Genomic DNA, 17,378 nt, shown 5'->3' with positions numbered 1-17,378 from the left:
AAAATAATACACAGTCGTGTTCAAAAGCATTGCAAATAATTTAGTGGCAACACTTTCGCCACGGCTCGGGAAAGCGGTTGATATATTTTCTACAGTCTCAGAAGAAGAAAAATTGGAGCAACATTCCCATTTCCATGAAATGATAATTACATGTTGACTACAAAGTTGACTGTGCTTGAGGTGCAATCTATTTCACTATTCCTGAATTTGTGTATCATACACGTTCCACGAAACCCCCCGTAACAAGTAATCCCGGAGCACAGAGGTAAGAACGGCTATCCTATTGTTACCTCATTGACTTTCAATCGATGGTACTTGGCTCAATGTCCAAGGTTTTACTTCATTGACCACAACAGCATGCATGTATTTTCAAATGCTTTAACCATCACTTATTTTTTTTAATTCCGAAGCACTTTTACAATATGCACCTTCCTTTGACAGCAAGGAGGTGGAGGTGACATTCCCATGCTTCGTTCCTTCCCTTCCATCTCCTGGTACAACAAATGGCCTCTTAGCACGGGTAACCCCTCCTTATACAATTTCAAACCTGTACAAAATGAGATAACATTCTCTCATCTGAACTAAAAACGTGACCAATGGACCAAAGTAACTATCATTGTTTTGATGACATATAATTAATACGCTTCATTAATAATACACATACCAGGGCAAGCCTTTGGATACCCCTAAGTAAATTCCTCGATGTGTGAGGCGGCTGAGAGGAGCGAATTGTATCCGCTATCTTCAATGCGTGAAATTCACACTTTTGTGACTTAGTTCGAGGAATGCTGTACCCTCACATGTCCAACCCAACCTACAGGTTGAAATCCGCACTCAATAACAATTATAATCTTAAATTCTGTTTTGAAAGGATTTCACGATCAAAAAATCGTTCTTTGGACGCTGCCTCGATTGTGCAGTGAATTCGTGATTCCTGGCAACTCGGCCAACCAAGTAGGATCACTCTTGCCGACCTACCGTCACGACGTCGTGTTGGCTGGCGAAGGATTTCCGCACGAAGAGCTGGCATCCTCCGGCAGCAAGCTTCCAGAATGTTTCAAACCCAGAATGATGGATGACTCGAGGCCTCTTAAATGCTGATCGATGGCTCAAGATATGCGACGATTTCCCCCCCCCCCCCCCCACCGTTAGAGCTTCGAAGACGAGTCAGCCGGCTTAAATCCGCCCAGACCATGGTCGAAGCACGCATTCGCAAAAACCGTGGCACGGGGAGGTTAAAACCGGACGTGGAGATGGGATGAATGGCACGGCGGCACTTGTTGATGGCATCCACACAGACAGAAAAACAAAACTACTTCCAGTTAAGAGATTGCAAAAAGAAAGTGTCGAGGGGTTCATTTCTTTCCTTCCTTCGCTTGCTCATGGGAGCAACTCCGAAGGGGATAATGCTCGTTTGTACTGAGCCAAATGCGGAAGGGATGAGATCAAGGAAGTTTCTTGACACCCCATAAATTAAAAATGAGAGAGAAGATAAGTGGATCCAGTCGGTTACCGGCGGAAGTTTCGCGCCGTCTGCGAGGAAAAATGGCACGAGAGATATCGCCGCTTCGTGACTCGGTTGCGATTTGAGCTCACCACATTCGCAACAAAGCAGAGACAAAATGTAGATTAGGTTGGGTATTTCGGTGTTGGTGCCATTCTGAAAGACATGCAAACAAGAAGCCAAATAAACTGGGCCTTAAATTTCTCCTCGAGAGCATTACTCTCCCTATCTCCATCCCCTTGCATTGCGAACGAAAAACTTACACTTGAGCAAGAGGAAAAATATTCAGTGATGCATAAAATGAGCGTAGATCAAAACTGTTTTCGGTGCACTACTCTTCGCTGAGGAAGTGAGAAAGCTCGTTGAATTCGGAGAAGACGCACACACTTCGACCACATGAATTTTATCAGGGCCTACCTATGATGACATAAGACATAATCATTCTGAGGGTGCAGATATTATGCAACCCAAACGAGATGTGACGTAATACCATATTCCACATATATTCTAATGATAAACTAATTTGATGCATAATTGTCAACAAAACTAAATATTCCATGAATGTAAAAAAGTGAATATTTAGTAAGTATTTTTATTCAAAAAAGCAGGTAAATATGGCGTGACCAAAAAAACACAATTTTTCTAAATCCTTTGAGGGAATGTTTTCAGTTAACGTGCTTACCTTATTGCTGTACCCAGTATTTTCTCCATTGAAAGAAGTCAGGCTCCGTCAAGAGAAGGACAATTGCAGACGTAGACCATTGGCCCATTGCTCGCTACACAACCAAGGAGAGTCATTCACCAAAATAGGGCTAAGCCAACATTGGGTTGCCAGGAACTTCACTGAAGACATAGGTACTACTGGTCATGGAGTAAATGTCGCGAGTGGCTATCGCCCCCCAGGTAGAGTCACCAAACAAGCCCTCCTGACACCATGGTAGAAATTAGCATCTGAAAAAAATTATCCCGTAGATAAATCAGCTGAATTATTTTTTAAAAAGTATGCTGCTTTCAATACAGTAAATAACTTAACTTGAAATGGCGATTCAATTCGAATTTTAAACATTGGAAACATCTTATACTATCATTATTGCCTCACTGGCACTTTCAATAAGATGAAAAAGTTAAATAAAAATATAATGAGCGGATAAGATTTGCCAGAGAAGAATGATGCTGTGATGGTGGTGGTTGTTAAAGTATATAAGGATACAACACTTGCTGTATTCTTTTGTATTAATATGACTCTTTAGCCTTTATAAAATAGTACATAAAGCTGTTGAACCGAATTTAAAATTATTTGAAACCTTCAAGAAATATATAACGACTGTAGGTACAATCTGAAAATAAAAATTATGAAAAAAGTTTTCCGCGACTCGATCCAACAACCACCATTTTCACAACAGCAAGTTAACTCCACTTGACGACCGCAGCCCTGTATAACGGTACGTAAAACAAGCCAAAACTGAAAACCGGGGCAATTATGTAGTAACTGCACACGGAGTAATCATTAAATCCAACAAAAATCGAAACAGAATGATCGATTTATAAGTAACTTCTCCCTCTGAGTGCATATATCTTCACGTTCAAATGAAATATTTTTCGGTGCGTAGCCAATGACAACAAAATTAATAAGTGAAACTAAATTTTATCTAGATGCAGAAGATGCGCCACAAACTTTGCCGTAATTTTTTTTGTGACTGTAAATTTGGAGGTGGTAAACTTTATATTGTACTGCCTAAATATATCGGAGGTACTTGAAGCCCTTCACTTGCTCGCTGCTGCCATCAATATAGAAAATAAACAGTGATTGCGAATATATTTACTAAATGGTGAATGGAGAGTTGCATGTAATCATATTTTCATCCAGATTTTGCAGAGATGCTAAAAGTGTCTTATATAAATATTCCTCATTTTATTTATTTTTCATATTTATGCTAATTTATTTCAAATATTAGGCATAGATTCAAATAACCCCTTCAAATTTCAATGAACCAATGAAGTAAAACTCCATGATAATTTGTACGAGCGACATAAATTTGTCATTAAATGAGAGTGCTTCTTCACACCATGAAGTTTTGTTTCTAGAGGCTCTCTAAAAATATTTACACCAGTCATATTAATACCAAATCATCAATTTTTCATCACTTAGAATACACCGTAGATTTTACCATGGAAGAATTCATTCAGAGAAAGATTTACAATTTTTATACTGAAAAATGTTTACTGATGAAATTTATTGAAAATATTTTAAACAAAGTCGCTGTAACACCATTGAAATTTGAAATTAAACGGATATGCTTAATACAACATGTTAAAATTATTAGTGATTGGAACAACCACGTGAATTTTAGAACTTCGTGAAACATTAACTTGACGATGATTCACCATTTTTTAATACTGAATTTGCAAAACCAAAATTCCATTCCTCTAATTTATTACCGTGCTTATTCTTATGGATGCTCTTAGGCAAAATCTGCATTTTTTCCGTAACCGAATCCGACCTCTTTTCCACTAATCCTCAACTAATATATGCGATAATAATGATGAAATAATACCTATAACAATAGTAATAACCTCTCGGCTGAGTTTAAAGCCACCGACTGCCTCCGCCGGGTTGCGGATGGTGGATCGACCTCTAGATATAGAGGTTAGCTGCGAGATAAGCGAGTCCTCTCGTCGAATAAGCAACCGTGGAAAAAAAACCGACGGTGTTCTGATGGGGTATTTGTCTACCCTTGGGTAAGGTAGGTCGTTTAAATGATACCGAAACGTGTGAAGATGCCGTGAATTGGCAACTGGGGGCCTCCAATAATTATGCCTCTCCTCACCCGGGGGAGAGGGCTGCAAAACTTCTTTATATGAGTGAAGGTGGAGACCATATTGGTCGGTGCAGCGATGCGCATTTCACTACGGATGTGGTAACATTTACTTTAACGTCTATAGTACTGCGGTGTGGAAGGCAAGGGGAAATCAACACATTATTGTCCCGAGGAGTCACACCTACTCTACTCACTTATATAATAGTAATAATAAGGGTGATTCTTCCCTTCGATTTGAAAAAAACAGAATTATGTTTGTTTGAAAATAGCGATAGAGAGGGGGAACTAAAAGATCCTCCACTGTTTGCCTGTCTTTTTCATAAACCTACAAATAATACCGTGGACCTAGGAAATTTTCCTAATCTGGCCAAAGTGTGTGTAAGGACCTTCCTCTAGAGGAAACCCGCGAACCTTTTAGGGTATGTCGATTACATTGGCCGCAAACGGTCCTGCTCCAGAGCATAAGGAGGCGGAGGCAATAGATTGGGCGAGAGGATGGGGTATTGGCCTCATGTGCGAGACCGGAGCGCAGTTCCCATTCTCGGCAACACTTTCTCTTTTCCCGGCTTCTTGGCCCGACTCAATGGAGAGCCCCTTTAGTGAACCAGCTTGGTCTCCTGAAGGAGCTCAGAGAAGGAACCAGTCCCCAGGGGACATACCCAAACGGGGTGAATCTCCTCACAAATATTCTCTTTTCCTCCTTACCCCTTTTCCCTGAGCTTCTCCTGAATAGGAATTGCCCTGTTTAAACGCTTTCCAATTCCCGTTTGTCTTCATTTGACCCCATCATCATACGAGAGCCATATGGTGTATACAAATGGATGCGTGGGGAGAAAAAGGGTGATATAACAAGGACTATTTGCACATTTTGGAGACAATTTTCGGATGGAATGTAGGAAAAAAAGGAAAAATGAGAGAAGACCATTTTCAAGGCTTGCGCAGAATGCCTACTATTCTCTCTTTGAAAGTGTGTAACATTCAGTACAATTTTTGCCGGGATGTTGCAAGAAGTGGATCCCAAGTGAGGCCATAAAATTAAAAACGTGGAATTTTTTACATAGTCCCTTAGCGAAGTAACTCCATCAATACATGAAAACCAGAATATTAGTATAAAACAATATTTTTCATATGCATTGAATTTTATTACAGATAAAAAAAGATAAGGTTAATAAAACTTTCTCAAAAATTTTATAGCACCAAAAAATCACAACAATGAGCGCTAACTAATAAATTTAAATAAATTTGGTTTCAAATTTGAATAGTTAAGTTTCTCAACGAATTCCCATAAAATTACCATATTTCTTAAACGCATGCATCAAATAAACAGCTCTCGGCTTGAAAATATAGGTAGTTTGAGCATCACATGTGCATATAAGTCCCTAGCACTTCTTGCATTCCGTGGCATATTTCGCCATCATGAAAGGAATTTTTTTAGCTTCTCTACATTTAGCCTTCAACACACGTGGAAATGAGTTCATTGAAAGGTTTTCTCAGAAGGCTATCATTCCTTGGATGCAAATTAAAAATTCAATTTTACCTCCGTATTTTATTTAAATCTGCTGATTTGGAGGGAAATTCATGTAATGAGGAACTTGCATGGGTCGTAGATTGCTCTAAAAACTAGTTTGAATAAGTCAAATGGATACATTAGCTCGCAAAAATACCTTCAGTTTCTCCATTCAACATCAAAAGAAATAAAAAAATTGCATTTAAAATCGAGAAAAATTTCTCTGAGCCGACCACTGCGCGAAGACGCCCGAGCGTTGCCGAGGCCAGGCGTGACGTCATAGGTGCCTAAACAACCGTAGAGAGTAGGGAAATACGCTGAGCGGATGGTGTAAAATTTGTTTTGAGGGAGTATTTAGCCGCTCATCGTCACTTTATTTTGTTCTGTTATTCTTGGGCAAGTTTTCCTATTGCTATTGTGCCTAGATTATTACTTGGGATATTAATAATGCGGCATCGGGATGATGAAGTACAAGCGTTTCACTTCGTGTGTTTTGGATATCAGAAAAATGGATGATAACGTTGCCACTCGTTCAATTAGTACACCTGAAATTCATCTACGTCTACATAATACCCCGCAAGCCGCCTAAAAGGCGTGTGGCATGGGGTGTTAGGACACCAGCCTTTTTTTAGGACACCAAAAATTGATGCCACGACCCTCATGGAATTTGTTAAGACAAATTATTGCTATACGTCGGCGGCAAATCGAGTTGTAAAAGAAACTTGTAATACTGGAGGATAACGATCGTAAGCTGTGCTGTTGACATTAGAGTAAGCTGTGCTGTTGAATTTGGCAACGCCGGATTAACGGAGAAGGTGATCCTATCCGTCCTACCGTACGAATTCACTGCAAAGCAGTCCGCACACAATCCACATGTGAGATCGCGAATCGGTTCCGCTGCCAACACACACGCAAGCTACAACCTATTTCAATAATAAAGGTAAATCCATAAACAATATACTAGCATATACCATAAAAATATAGTGGGAAATAGGCAAATACTCTTATCAAAAACTGGATGTCACTATCACATTCTTATATTCATCACGTACAACTTACAATAACAGAACTCGTTATGATGAATACAACTCTTTATTCACTGATTTAAACCCTTAAATTAGCCCACACAAGTGACACAGGTGACATTTCTCACTACTATTCGTTGAAATAATGGAATAACAAACTTCACACACAGTTTTTATTTCAATAGCGTGATCGTGAAATGTCATATCTACGGTGAACAACGGAGATTAGCACGGCACTGACAATTTTTACACTACTGTTAGACATTTATCGATAGCGTAATAACACTTTTTACAATTCAATCACGATGGAACACTGATAACTCTTGGCCGATATTTTTCAACCTTGTCAAACTTTGTGCATTACAACCACTGGCACTGTGATTATTAGCAGTAGCTTAACGGGAGATGTCACGTTGAAAATAACACTATTTTGGTACAAAAATGTTCCTAGATGTCTCCAATCAGCGAGCAAAAGTTGCATAGACTGGAATTCACCCCATAATACAAGCACAGACAGTCCTAAACGACGAATTCTCCGGTACCTACGAATAAACGGATGAAGGTATTGTATATAAAAGCTAAGCGGACATTAGTAAACATCAAAATCGTTCTAATTACATACTTAAATGAATGATATGCCGTCGATAACATCAACTTACAATTAACGTATCCCCCTTCCAATGGCCGTGGCTCAGACTATTACAACGATGTTATTTAGGTACTTATTATCAAATTTTTGGTTTAACTGCTCCAGTTTTATATTTTATGCCCTTACTCAAATATTAATATTATAAATAATGCATAATAAGAGGGCTTCCAAGCCTCTACGTCGGATATTTATCTTTAAATATAAAATAATCAACACGTCTAACAAACGAAGCTCTCACAACTGCTGGCAACTATTACAAACAATCACAACAATAGCTTCGCGTGTAATTTAGGCACCTTTGACGTCATCGAGGCTTCGTCGGCAGTGGCTTGGGGGGTGAGGGAGTTTTTCCCGCGCTTTAAAATTCGTTATATTTATCATTAAATATCTCGCGAAGGAAAACTCAGATTTACATGCGGTTTTCTTTGTTGTATTCAGAAAATAATTTTCTGTCCGCCAATGAAATAAAAAAAATTCATGCAAGTTCCCCATTGAGGAATTATAAAAGAAGACATGGTGTAAAAACTTACCATCCTGGCTATAAAATTGTATTAAAGTGATGCAATCAAAAAATTCCATCTCACAGAACGATTCACTGTCATCTAAATAATGACTATAATCTAAATAAAATTTACCGCAATGATGAACCATTAAATAATAAAAACATTTCATATAAAACAGTGAAATTCAATGAGAAGTTCGTTGGTAAAAATATCGCTACACAATTTTAAGGAATATTTCCAATCAAAATGTGCCGTGACGCCTTTTTTGAATGAAATATGATACTCCCATGTCATCACCTCAACCAATGGTGGAAATTTATGAAGATTAAAAATAAACTCGATTTTATTAAGCACATTTCCTGTAGCTTTACCAAATTTAAATCGAATTTCATAAAGAACTTTCATTACGCTCCATTGATTTGATATTTGAAGTTTCCGTTTCTGTCATTCAAGGCATCAATAACGAAAGTTAAGGCTAATGAGTTTAAAAACAAACCATCAATCACTCTCTCACGCTGCTGCGTTCTTGCTGTGTGGTATCTTCTCTCTCCTTACCCACTTTGCATATTTTCCCCATCTCGTGTTCGAGACATCTAATACAAGCTCTTAATTTTCCATGAAAGCGATCACTCAATGCGCAATCACCCAACCGTATATCACTCCATCACTTTCAGAAAATTCCTCTTCAGATAAACCTAATTGCCACCTCTTTCGCCAATACCTTATATCACAAACCTTCTCCGGTATTGATGCATATCAAGACTAAAAATTAGTAGATTATGTCGAGAATATTGATTCCTTATACTCTTTTCTATAATAATCAAATTAATTTCTCATTTGAGAGAGAAAAAATCCATTTCCGTGACGATAAAAGGAATACATTCACTACCTCATGACAAAAATATGAAAATATCGGCTCTGGTTATTTAAAGTTATTCATTTATTTTTATGATCTCATGCATTTCATTGGATTGATTTTAAACGGATTTTGTAAGAAATACCGGAATATTTTCTTAAAATATAGCTTTTTAGATGATGCCACAACTTTAAGATGTTATCATCTTTTTTCTTTTCTTTCCTTTAAACGTATTGCTATTAAAAATTCTGACAAGTGGATGATTACATTTACAAGTTGGCAAGTTATGGGGCTATAATATCATCTTTATTTGTAAAATCGCAAGTGAATATTGTATTTTATTTTCTAGGGGCATTATGGATGCTCCAGTAATACACCTATGGTTGCGTTATGGGTCAGGACGATTAACAAAATTAGCAAACTAAACGACATTTTTTATTTATGCGTTATGGTCGATTTATACGTTATTTTAATTATCGGTGTCAAATTTACAAATATTGAACTTAATTTTATTTATTTATAACTCCACGTCCTTCATAAATTAATAAATACGTAAACTTACATTTTAAATAATAGAAACTCCTTTTCTTCGTAGAGCTACAACGTCTCAGAACTAAGCGTTACGCCATTTTTTTTTCCTTTTTAACTTTATTTTATTACAGCAGAATGCAACAGGGAACATGAATTTCATTTAACCTTACTAACTATTCGTGAGCGTATTTATTCACTCAAGGTAAAGTAGTACATCCGCCAGCGTTTCGATGATTTCACTTTTCATTTTCTCGTTTAGCTGCTTTTTCAATGAAACCATGTTGCCCTTATGAAAAACTGATTCTACAGAGAGAGGTTCTACCAATTTTTAAATTGAAAATGTATAATTATTAGGGGCAACAATGTCTATGTAACTAAGCCTAAGCAGTCTTTGGATGAAGTTCTGAGTTTTCAGTGGATAAGTCCACTTCAATGAGACCGACTGACACAGATTTGCATACTAAAGGAGCGCTGTTCCAGAATCCGACCCGCAGGTGAATGCTGTTTACGAAGGAGAAGCTTGCTTTTGTCACTACTCCCACAGCTGTCCAACCTGCTCGAGCAATCTCCAGATCCACTTCATCCCCACTCCGCCGGCATTTGGTCAGCCACCCTACAGAACGCCTTCGCAATCCATGCTGCCGTCGCTCCTCTATCTGTTTGCTCCAATTCTCCCGATCCCCTCTCTAGGAGAGGGAAGACAACCGGGAAGTAGGAGATGGGAAGGCGGAGGATTGCAAGACGGAGGCGAGACAGTGGTTTGCAGAGGGACCTCTAGCGTTCCTTTAAGGTAGACGAATCGTTTTCTGAGATTAAGGGATCGGTTTGCAAATGCAGCGCTAGTCTTAGAATGATACGACATAAACCGTCGTTTTGTAAATTCAACCTCAAGGGACAAGGAGGTAAAGTCTCAGTATTACTCAGCGGACCGTACAAGGCTAATCTTAATTGCGATGAACACACATGGGGTTGCAGTTCGGTGCAAAAAAAAGATACTTATGAATACCAATTTTACCGTAAACTAGCACCAAATGACAAGAATTACGCCAGTTGCGTAGCCAGGAATTTTGTTCGGGTAAGGGTCCAAAACCAAGGGGGAAAATTTTTAAAAAACAGAGTACTAAGTAGAGGGCTTTTAACTAATTGAAACACTTTTCACAATCGAAAAAACTCATTTTTCAAAGAAATATTTTGTAAATTGATGATTTTTCAATGCTTGCTTTTCTGTTTTGATGCAAAGTAAGCGTGCTTTTATATCCCTCCCCCTCGCTACTAGGATGATAAATAACGCTAGATGCGACCACATAACTACAGCATATCATAATAAATTCTTTATGAAGATCACGCATTAAAGAATTTATTATTATATGTTGTCGCTCTCCATCGACGGGAAGTATTTTGCTTTTTTTCATTCTGGATCACAAGTATAAAAACTATGATAACATCTTGACATTTTTAGATTTTTTTACATTAAATGATTTACACCATTTAATTCTATCTACAAATGAAACTTTGCTGCGCATAAAATTCTGTGGCAGGAATTTTAATGCTTGAGTTTCTGGTAAATGTTGGAATTGGTCTAATCCATTTACTAGGGAAATTTCAATATGGAGGCGTAGTTCTTAAATGAGTATTACAAAAGGAAAAAAACGGAGGATAAGCAAATCGTCCTAACAAACCTCTGAATACGATGATAATTGACGGCAAAAGATGAGAATTAATACAAGTAATGATATTTTATAATTGAAACATGAGGGTACTAATTATATAAAATACCTATACAAGGCTCCAAAGCAAAAAATTAAAAGCTCCAATAACATAAAATCAAAATTATAATTGGAGAAAGCTATGTAAATCAAAACATTTTACGATATTTGTTAACTTCAAAAAGAGAATGAAGTTCAAGCATTTTATCGTTATCTGATTAAGATTTTATATTCACCTTTAAGTCAGGGACATCCTCTTTTCTTATACTGAAATCTAAGTTCGCACTTGAGGGGCTGAGTTCTGCACGAATTTATATGCTTACAGAAACTAGAAACAGGAAATACGGATTATCTCTTAACGCATGCCAGTCATTAATAACCAAGCAAAAAATACTGGGAAATAATTGCGAGGAAAAGAGCATTTCGATCTGTTTTTCGTGATCTCATTATATTCGTTTAAATGGAAGTTTACTTATATGAGGGCTACCAGCATGCTCATCTAAGTTATATGCACTCTCAATCAGTGAAATCTTAAAATTCAAGCTAATTCAATTCAAGAGAGGAATAACACAGTCGCAAAAAAGTTTGTCTGCACTTATTCAATTACGACTGAATATGTGCAATGACTAGTCACAAAAAAAAACGCCGAAACTTCTGCGACACTTTCGAAGAACTCCACACGGTCGAAATGTGCGAGGGGGGAGACCTGTAGACCGACCTCCATGAGTTTGGCGTGAAGTTCCTTGAAGGGAAAGACAATCCCTCCCTCCTCTTTCTTTCCCGTCTTTCGCACCCAGTCATTTTCCGTTCCTTGTTCCCGTAGGATGAACCCCTTCTCACCATTCCTCCAACCCAGGCTTTCCCCTCATTTCCCCCCCGTGCCTACACCCACAAACTCCTTAATCTCCCTCCACCCTCCTAACTCTTACCCCTTAAATCTACTCCACCCTCACTACACTACGCCGCAAGGGGGTCATTCTGAGTTCAGAGAATATTGATCCTTCCGATGCCCTCCTTCTACATTCTTCCCTTCCTCTGCAACCCCTCCCCTTTCCTCTCACTCACACCTAGTTACACCACCGCATCCCTTACCCTAACAACAACCCTGCTTATGAAAATATCTAATCACCCATTATACAAGATGAGTATAAAGTCTTGCCCTCATAATAAAAATTTGTTGCAGAATAACCATTTGGCATACTAATTTAAATTTGATACTGTTACATAGGCCAGTGTTACAATTTTTTTAAGACCTCTTACGCTAGTAAACTTCAACGTGTGTCCCCTTGGTAACTCGGAGAAAGTGGAAGCGGTATTCCAGGTCCCGCCAGGTGTTTTGTAACATGTGTTCTAACACGGTGCCCACGGTATTAAAACCTTCAGTCCATCAATGTCAGCAATTGGTGTGGTGAAGACTATGTCCTTGATATAGCTTCAGAAAAAAATTCCTTTAGTAGTAGTACTTTCCTAATTGTTGGCCCAATCACTGCAAACCCAGGAATCAGTTGGGTGTTGAATTGCGTCATTAAAAAAATTAATTTTCTTCCTGAGCACAAATAAGTTGAAAATAGTATCAAATCTATCGCATATGCTCCAACTCCAAAAACCTCTTCTTCTCCACACATTCGTTATATAGGCGCTACAGGTGGAATGAGTATTGCTTCACTTTACTATTTCCATTCTATTTCTACTTCTTTACATTGTATCAGCTACTTTTTTAGGAAACGAAGTCAAATAATCTGAGGTAGCCAAAAATGCTAAACGCCATATCTTACATCCATAAGAGATATCGTTACTTCATTATTAATGTTGAAAATCAGAGAAATTGTAGTTGTGCTGAAACACACGACCTCCCTATCTTTCAATATGTGACATCAACTTGAACACATAACTAGGAGTTTACTCTTTGTCAAATTTTATCTTGTTTTGGTCTTTTAATAATTAGCGATCAAATGTTCTATTTATAAATCTGAAATAAATGTCTACTCTGACTACTCGATAAAACCCTCTCGGATTGAGAGTCAGTTTGAAAAATTCTTCATAATGGAGGAAAGTACTTCATCAAATGCAATTCTATACTAGAAGATCTGGAGAAATTACTTTAGAAGAAATTAGATGATAGCCCCCGAAATCATTTTAAAACAATGCCATCTCCACCATTGCATTTGCGCTTTTGTAATAATTCAACAAAAGTGCATAGTTTTAATTAATCGTTTAATTTCTTTGCATGTTGAAGTCACAATACGAAAAACCAAAAGCTGTGCATTTATGCATCAATATTAATGATGCGAAAGCAATTCAACTAAAAATTAAAATTAACTAGGTTAAAAATGACATGGGTATTTTTATGGAAACCATTTGAAACCCCATTCCAGCTAAAGGAATAAATTTTATATAAATACCTTGTGCTTGCAACTACTCCCTTATTGCACCCGCACACCTCATATATCACATACAGGATAGATGTATTCTTGGGGTACGACACAATGATTCCCACAGAGGTCCCTGCGAACTACAGGTGGTCTACAAGACCCTTCGTATTAGTCCGCCAAGCCAGTGAAGCTGCCAGCAATTGGTTTTCTCGGAAGCGAATGAATTTTACGAGATTGAAAACTGTAACTAGCACGTAATTCTAAATGAGTAATTTTAAATGAGTAATTTTAAGACCTCTTTTGCACAATAATCTACTGTCATTTGTTGATTCAGCAGCTCTGATGAGGTTTTGTGAAAGACTTGTAGGAGTATTCTATGCTTAAATGGACTACTATAGTTACAATTAGATTTTTCAATATCCACGTTGACTAACATTAACTTCAGTTTTAATTTTGTATGCGTTGGAAATGTTGCTTGCAGCTCCATTATTTTTAAGTTTCTATAGTGAGAAATATCATGAATATATATGATACATGAACGAGAGAAAGTTCTGATGAAAATAATAATAATCTATTTATATTTCACGGGCTCCAGCCCTTTTACAAATTACAATTGAAATATGGGAATTACACCATTATCAGTGAAATATATGCATACTATAAAAACAATATACAAGGAATATTAGACATACCTATAAAGAAGAATAATACAAATATTAATCTTTATTTGTGACAATGGTGGAAAAAATGAATGAGAGTAACTCTATATAAATACATTTTAAAATTAAAAAATAGTTAAAAGTGGACTAACAATAAATTATAGTTAATATATACTGAAATTTGTACTAACGACCAAAACAGACTAGTCACGTAGGCAATAATAAACGGGTCTGTAAGGAATTTTTAAATGAAAAATGGGCAGAATGATCCTATGTGCGAAGAAAACTGCAAGTGTAGTATTTAGTATAAACAAGCCATCATTATTACAGTAGAAGCTAGATTTGAAGGACAAAGCGCACAAAACTTAACCTTGAAAGTTTATACCACCGATCCCATGGGTTTTCATCCATTTTTCATGTTTCATCATTACATTTGTAGCTCGCGTAATGCGTACTGGAAAATCTATTTCTTTCTTTGAAGTACTTGCCTGAGAACGTGAAACTTTGAGACGCTAAAAACTTTCCAAGTTTGGCAAAGCACCAGTATTCGTGGAAAATATCCCAGAGGGATCCGTCACCTTCCTTCTGAGAGTTTGACAATTCTTTAAACCTAAAAAACATAACTTCCAGATAACAAGGTCATACCACGAGATCATGCAACCCCGAAAATGGGCGTAACTTTTGCAAAAACAACATTTAGATCTGGCAGAACTATACCACAAATTTTACGATGTGAAAAGTAATAAGTACATGCAAAAATATTCTTATTCCTCGTAGGTATTTTCAATCACTCATTCTCTTCGAGCGTTTTGGAATAGTTAAGTGCACGATTGTAAAAGGTAATTCGTAACGCACATTGCAGCATATCTCAATATGTTTTGATTTATTACTTCTAGAATAAAATTAAGTTACTAAATTTAGAAAAGTAGTTTTTTTATATTAAGCTTCATGTGATAAATATCTTATATAAAAAAACACCTTGTGGAGAAGAATTGTATGTGATAGCATGCATTCTCAAAAAAATTGACATTCATTCATTCAATACCCACTCATTATTTAGTTATCTCATTTACCTTCCAGGCACCATGATTCCGTATATTTTACAAATTTTGTCATGTTCCAATAAAAATAATTGTAAGCGTTAATTTTAGCCAACTTTTGGAAAACAAGATTTCATGACAAAGTAAAACCTAAACCAATGAAATAGACTAGAATTTATAAAAATGCACAGATTAGAGGAACACATGGAAAAGGTTATTCTCCAAACTTTGGAGTAACGTGAGATAAAAGTACTTCATAAAGGCTAATAACGTATATCACCATTCAACTCTCAATTAGCTTATTCAGGCAAATCCATCTTTCGACTTTCACTTCGATGCCTTTGATTCGATCAAACATGCCGATTTTCCTAAAATAATTACAAGCTGCGTTTTCATGCATTTGAGCACACGTTATCTAGCAGTATTTTCTCATTACTGTCGGATCAACGGGTAGTCACACTAACCCAAATATGGTATTCTCCAATGGTGTTCTCCAATGTTTCGACGAAGGATTATATCAATGCTATTATAAATACCCATCCCAAGCATATTTCAGCCTTTCATAAGAAAGGCTTTCAATTTGATGAGATTATAATTTTATTTCATTAGATCCTATCTACTATGACATTAGAAGGATGATGTCTTAAAGAGTTTTGCAGTATGATTTACGTTTTTGTCCGTGATGAATATTTCATAAATTAATTTTGGCATTTTTTTCTTCAATCGTTGATTTAAATGATATTCAAAACAATATTTTTATAGAAATATATATAATACACAATTGTATTTGCTTGTTTTAAATTTCTTCTGGTCCTATAATATTTTCGAGCTCAAAGCGTCACTAAAACAACATATATACAGATATAACGTCATTTAATGATATATTACACTACATTAAGTTTGCAATTGTATCCTATATCTCAATTTTGGCTCACACTATGAAAATAAAGTTTATATTGGAAATTAAGGACAAAGATGCATTGCAGATAAAAGACCCACAAGAGCGTCGGGAATCCCCGTACGAACAAAATTATTGCCACCACAGAAAAAGAGAAGATGGCGAGAAAATTGGCTCTAGCCTTGCACATGGGAGCACGCACAGGTCTAGGACAATCCCCTGCTAGCCTGGATTTCAACCTTTTTTCCCGACCACCCCCTCCCACTTTCCGCCCGGAGTTCTCGAGTAGCGCCCCATTTAACTTCTGCGTAAAACCATGCACACGTCCTTGAGCCTTTGCCCCCTACTCCTCCTCCTAACTCCTTTGGAACATAACCCCACACCCCCCCCCCCTCGCTCCTAAAACCTTTCCTATCCATCTCCGAGCACAACTACTAACCCCTAAAACTTTACCGCACCAACAGAAAGTCTCCGTGCGCTCCCCCCTAGCAACCTTCATTTCCTCCAGCTCTGCCCGGCGACATCTTAGTCGTCTGCGCGAAAAAGCGTTCGCCCCAAGTTACTCGGGCCATCAATCCACCCCCATTGCCCAACCCAAGAAGAAGGCCAACTCCGACTGCCGACCCAGCTTTTGATCTCCCCTCTGGCTCAACTTGATCCTAATCTCGCCTTGCCAATATCCTAGGCTCTCTCCTTCCTGCGTCCACCTCAGTCTACCGCACACTATTTCTCGTCCTACCCTCTTAACAACACAGACGGCCGCGTCCCAGCCCTTAATCTTTTCCGAACGTCCTTTTCGTTTACTGGCTAAGTGCGCGGTCGGCTCCGTTAGCTGCCCGGGTAAGCGCCAAATGTGTGTCCCAAAGAAGAGCGGTTTAGCGGGCGAGATAAGGGGAGGGAGAGGTTGGGGTAGGTGCGTCTCTTACAACCACTAATGCTTTAATTATTTTTCGTCCCGCAGCTAGTCTGAGATACCTATCTCACTCTCCTCTTCACCCCCGCCCCTAAATACTGTTTCTCCATTTTCTCATTCGAATTATCCTTAATGCTCTTTTAGTGAAAAAACACAAGAAAGACAGCTTTTTCAGAGAGATATATACAAGAGAGCTTTATCATAAAACCTTCGTTTTTGTACCGTTACCATTCAAAAAAACAACTTTAGCTCTTATCTTTTCCCGATAGACATATATTCGTTTGCATTCATATTTATTACAATCACCATAATCATTAAATAATTGTCATTCGTTGGTAGTGGAGGAACTTCGACAAAACGGAAACTCATTGCATATTTTACAATTCTTCTTTTATT

General features: G+C 37.6%; 1 long non-coding RNA gene across 1 annotated transcript in view; it reads right to left on the bottom strand.

Moving 5' to 3' along the window:
• Positions 1-2,190: 2,190 nt before the first annotated feature.
• The window catches only part of LOC124157888, a 124,655-nt gene continuing 109,467 nt past the window's right edge, over positions 2,191-17,378 (bottom strand). Inside the window, exon 3 of the long non-coding RNA XR_006864664.1 lies at positions 2,191-2,455. This is a non-coding gene — a long non-coding RNA (uncharacterized LOC124157888). The remainder of the gene's footprint in view (positions 2,456-17,378) is intronic.

The sequence above is a fragment of the Ischnura elegans genome, chromosome 4 (assembly GCF_921293095.1).
Source record: "Ischnura elegans chromosome 4, ioIscEleg1.1, whole genome shotgun sequence".
NCBI lineage: Eukaryota > Metazoa > Arthropoda > Insecta > Odonata > Coenagrionidae > Ischnura > Ischnura elegans.
The sequence above is the reverse complement of the archived record's forward strand: the minus strand, read 5'-3'. Positions and strand labels throughout refer to the sequence as shown.